Genomic DNA, 6,000 nt, shown 5'->3' with positions numbered 1-6,000 from the left:
CCCCTGCTCACTGCTTCAAAAGTATAGACACATAAAATATGTGTGTTAAAATAATTTTTGTATGATAAAATCTCTTACTAACCTTTTCTGTGTAAATCTATAGGCAATTTTACAACTTCGTTGCCATGACAATGTAATGTCATATCAACAAACCCTAAAATAATTGTAAAAATGACAATTTAAACAACTTACACATGCGTTTTAACAGAAGAATTAATGTAAGTGCTTTTATAAAATTATAAGCTTCACATTTCTGCCTTTAAACCCTCCAAAAATTGACCCCATTCACTTCCATTGTAAGTTTAGCTATTTTTAAAGAAAAATAGGGATGAGTTGAAATACATTTTTATGGTAATCATTCACATTATGCCACAAATGCTGTCGATTGAGCTGAACTTGTATTGAACCCGGAATATTCCTTTAATTCTTGATATAAAAATGACGACATTACTCACGGAAATACCCACGCTTAATAAAACTTTTGGTTGCACTAGTAGTTTTCACAATGATCTGTCATTCACTCCTGTTCAAAATGCAATTACAGATATCCGTAATTTATTTCTTACTAGTTGAAATTCCAAATATTAGCTATGTACTTCTTACTGGTAAAAATGATCATTTTGGGCATCAGTAATTGCATTGTTATAGTGCAAATGCCTATTCCAATATCAACAATTGAATTAAAACTAGTCAAAATGCATATATTTTAAATCTGTAATTAGATTTTTACTAGTGGCAATGTTAATGTCAGAAATCTTTTATGTGAGAGTAACTAGTAAGAAAGTCTTTTAAAATACAGTATATTTAATATATTTAACGTTCTTCCATTTACTGATATCTGAAATCTGAAAGAAATGCATTTTTAAAAAAGCATTTAAACTAGTTGTAATTCAGTTGTTGATTTTAGGAATCAATATTTATACAAGCAACTGTAAGGAAGTACTGATGTCAAAAATGATCATTATTACTAGTAAGAAATACATAGCTGATATAAATATTTTAAATTTAAATTAGTAAGAAATCATTACAGGTATCTGTAATTGCATTTTGAAGGAGAGAATTACAGATCATTGTGAAATTCTACTACTGAAAATGCAGTTACAGATATCAATTTTTATGTTATGTTTAATGTATTTTACTAGTTGAAATATCATTTTTGATATCAAGAACAGGTGTTCCCGTGAGTAATGACAACACTTTTGATATCAAGAATTAACATTTTACAAGTAAAAACCTAATTATTTTTAAAGTAGTACTTCCATGGCAGATATCAAGAATTAGCATTTTAACTAGTGAGTTAAAACTTGTTGTGCAAGTCATATGTTTTTGAAACAACATGAGGCTGAGTAAATAATGACAGAATTTTGTAGTGAACTGTTCCTTTAAGGTCTGTGTAGGAACACAGCTGAAAACTCCTTTGTCTTCTGGGCCCCGAGCAAATATTTTTGACATGCAGAGATTCAGTTATTAATAATACAACAAATGAGCCAGAACAAAAATATGTGTCAACCTGACAATGAATGTTTATGGGATGTTTGCCATGGTTCAAATTGAGATACACACTGCCTCATTCACCTGCATGTTTCATTTGGATTGACAAGCAGCTCAGAGTCATACAGCTTAATAAAATGGTTTGTAATCCCTGATGTGAGCATGTACATTATAACAGAAAACTGCCTACCAAAGCTACATGATTTCACTGCATATACAGCACTGACCCTAATGATCCTAACATATTGAATCTACACCACACAGTAAACAGACTTGACTGTGTTGGTGTGTCCTAATGCTTTTGCAAATAATGACAGAATTTTACATTTTAGGATTAGTATCCATTTAAGCTTGGAAACGAGGAAGTATTTCAAAATGGAAGAAATCACACACATTTAAAATATAAGTTGATTTGGGACAGTTTTTTAAAGATCACACTCAATAATATTCACCAGTCTCAGTTAGGAAATGAACTCAATGAACTACTTACCATCCCTGCAGGGGAAGCCATTTGAAAGCATTCCATTGTACACGCGTGCACTTGAACAAAAGTTTATTTTGTTTGTGTGTGTACAGATAGCATCGGGAGCATCGTTACAAATGTTTAGCATTGCCATTAGACAATTAAACAGCTATTCATGTAGCTAGAATTTTGACTGTCAGCCTGACACACTTTGCACTTGACTTACACAGAAAGGAACCGTCCGACCAACACTGACCAACAGTTCATTTTGTTTTTACATCAATACTGCAATAACAGACCAGAAGACACCAGAGAAATTAGTGGAAATATTTGTAATCAGAATCACAGTTTTTTATCTTATCACCTTTCTTATGTTGATCTTTGATTATTTTATTTGTTTCTTTTCATTACTCTTCTCATTTTGTTGTAATCCATATGAGTGACCGCAATAGGGTCGTAACACTGATATAAAGTAATTTCTGCTTGTCCTAAAGAAAGTATTGATTATTTCACAGACATAACTCAGAAAACAAATTGCAAATCAAATCTGATGCAACCTGAAAATTTGCTATATTGCTACCCGACCCCATTCTGCCGAGTTACTGAAAAGCACCATCTCCCATCAAACGATTTTGCATCAATTTAACTGGTTTACTTTTCCTGTGGGCTACTAATAGCTCATTGCACGAGTAGCTTCAGAGACTCGGGTTCTGGTCCAGTGGAAACCAGAAATTAATTGTGTTCATATAGGCTAATATGTTTTTCAACATGAGCTCCATTTGAAAGTTGCATTTTCCCTCTAAAATGACATTTTGACCCCTTTGACGTTTAGGTGTGGGTTTTGGGTTAGGGGATATGGTTAATAAAATATGCTTTCCTGTTTACTGTATTACAAACATCTCACTTTTGGCGCCACTCTGTAAACATTGCACCAGGAAATTGGAGCTCACCCCCGCCCATACATTCAACAACACTTCCAGCTTTGGCCACTGGGGGCAGTGGTTTGAATTTCGAGAAGCACAGACCGATTTCAGCTGAAGAACCTACATCACAGTGTTTTCGTCACTGAATTCATATTGAGATCAGTCTGGAAATTTGCACACGGGCAAATACTGTAGTATACAGTAGTGATCAGTTCTTCCTTAGAAGTGCTCATTGTATTAACCTGGTCGTTGTAAACACGACTTAATTTCCAGACTGACTGCTGCACACCTTGACTACCGAAAGTTGTGAAGTGCAGCCAATCAATTAGATTAGGACTGGCCATTTTAGCCAGCTCATACCATATTTATGAGCAATATGCATCAGATGATCAGTGAAAAGACTGTTTGATTTGGCTAAAATTGACATGCTATGTCAACAGCTCAGTGTGGCAAAGGAATGCTAATGACTGGTTAATGATGACGGCCCCACTGGATTTAATAGCTTTTTAGACTACCATGGCTGTTGTGGAATTTAAATGACCTTGCATTTGCCCTGGGTCCTCTAAACCACCAAAGATTCATTTTGGGCCTGGTTTCTCATCTACTGTTCATCGTTTAATGAAAAACATAATTTAATTAGTGTTACCATCATTCCATTTACTGTCTCCAAAAACATAAATTGAATCTTGTCACTCTACCAACCAAACAGTTCCGTGAAACACATTTTACCATGTTTAACTCCTGAACAACCTGAACATTATCAAACACATTCAAGTCATGCGTCTGAAAGGACTTCTTGCGAATCTAAATGTGACTTGCAATATTAGCAGCAAAGGAAAGAATCAGAAGATGGAAGGAATGCTGCAGACCTCCGCTTTGATCACTGGCCCATAGTAACACCCGAATACGGATACAGCTCCACAACTTCCGAGGAATGCTGTTTTCAAATACCTTCTTTGCTCACTGGCTGTCTCAGATCCCCTCCTGAAAAATCACTTCTCTCTCTCTGGAGTCTCTCCAGACCCCTGCAGCTGTACAAACAGTTCAAAGGAACATTTTATGGCTCCCTGCTGATATATTTAATTCAGTTAATGTACATTCATTTCTAAAATCCGTTTCACCCATTTAATCCACTGTGATCCACTATACAGTGTGCTTTATTTAGCATGACCTTACTGCGTTAAAATTGACTTTTATAAGAATTGCATGGATATCTAGAGACTCTAGATACCAAATATACTCTGCAATGTATTAAGGCACTGAATCATATAGAGCAATGCAACTATTAATTATAATGCACCCATGGGATATTTTGACATTTAACTTGCATAGCTAGGTTGCATTCAGAAGGTGACACTACACTCAGTTCTTGTCTTAAAGGTGTTTCTTTGTATCTAAAGACATGGGAATTATATTTGAAATGATAAATTATCATGTACATTTTGCAGTTGCAATCAGTCTTGGATTATTAAATGCAGTGGCTCTCAAAAATGGGCCGCAGGTCTGTTCTGATAGGGTTGTGGACAGCAGAGAAAAATAATGCTAAATGCAAATAATAAAATGCAACTAACCATATAATTGTGCACAGTTAGGACAGCAAAATCAAATGGATTATTAACTTTTAAAAGAAGAAAGTGCCTCATATATATTTTGTTGTTGGCATCAAATCCAGGTTGAATCCAATCAAAGTCTACAGTATTTTGGGGCAAAATTTAACTTTCACTCAGCAAAAGCTAGCCAAATTAGGCAGATGCCAATACGGATAGATTGCTTGACATGTCCTCATCCTCAAAAATCATGAACAAAACTATGCAAATGTACCCAGCCCTGCTTGACCTGCTCCGTACGGGATTCAAACCGGCATCTCCAGCATGGGAGGCGGGGCATGCTAATGAGGAGGCTAAGTCACTTGTGCACCTCTTGAGGCCAGGGGAGTGAGGTTTACACATACCACACAGCTATCACATACCAGCTGGCTCCCGTTACACTCAGCCCCCTAAACCTCACTCCCATCTGGATCACAGCACCACTGTAGCCAGTCCTGCTCCACCCACTATGAACGGGATTTGAACCGGCATCTCCGGCATGGGAGGCGCACGCATTGGACTGTTGCTCTGAATCTCACACGCTGAGTTTTCTCTTTCAGCGTCTTGCACAAGTTCGCCACATTTTTAGACACCAAGTAAAGTTAAAAATAACTTTATTTTTTATAAACGTATCATGAAACACCTGCGTTGTTTCATTCATTGCACTGTGCTGCTTTCTGAAGAAATTCAGGTTGCAAAGAGGACTTCATGTGACTGTTACACCATTAAACATGATTCCTGGTTGTTTTTTATGGAGTTATATATGTGCCAAAATTCTGACCGCAAAAATTTTCTTTTGCACACGCAAGATGATATTTTGACCACACAAAAATATTTTGCACATACAAGATGATATTTTGAGTGCACAAAAAGTTCTTTTGTATTCGCTTGAGCTCAGTTTTGTAAAGCAATGTATCTTCTTGCTAAGATTAATAAATCTTATCATGTACCAGCTGGCTCCCATTACACAAAGCATTAGAAAATATGACCCAAACTAAATTAAATGTGGGTTAAACATGGTTTGTGCTGACTAGCATATGTTTTAGGCTGTGAATTATTGGCTTCCGAGAGCACTGAAATTCAAGAGACATTTAGAAAATAAACATTCAAACTGCAAAGACAATGTAAAACTAAAAAAGTCAGTTTTCCTATTCAGCCAATGTTGTGTCAAATGTATTCGCATATTGTTGGACCTGTGCAATTCAGGGTAACATTAATACATTTGGGTCAATACATCTTTGACTTTAAGGATATATTAGTTTACTTTTGTATGATAATCAATTATTGCCAGTTTGTTGGGTCACCAGTTGATTGAAAAATGGGTGTGGCAAATTTAATCAGCACATTGTTCGCAGTCATTTCAATAAAAGGTTTATCCCAGCATCTTCCTTTCAATGCATGACATTGTTTGATGTTAACTGGAAGTTGGTCCAGTCTCTTCCCCACAAAGTATTTATTAACAAATAAGTATATTTAAATATTTAAATTACAAATATTACACAAATGTTAACCTTATAATAGTAGGGTGGATTAGGGT

The sequence above is a fragment of the Myxocyprinus asiaticus genome, chromosome 15, assembly GCF_019703515.2.
Source record: "Myxocyprinus asiaticus isolate MX2 ecotype Aquarium Trade chromosome 15, UBuf_Myxa_2, whole genome shotgun sequence".
NCBI classification, from domain to species: Eukaryota; Metazoa; Chordata; class Actinopteri; order Cypriniformes; family Catostomidae; genus Myxocyprinus; species Myxocyprinus asiaticus.
This window is presented reverse-complemented; position numbering follows the sequence as displayed.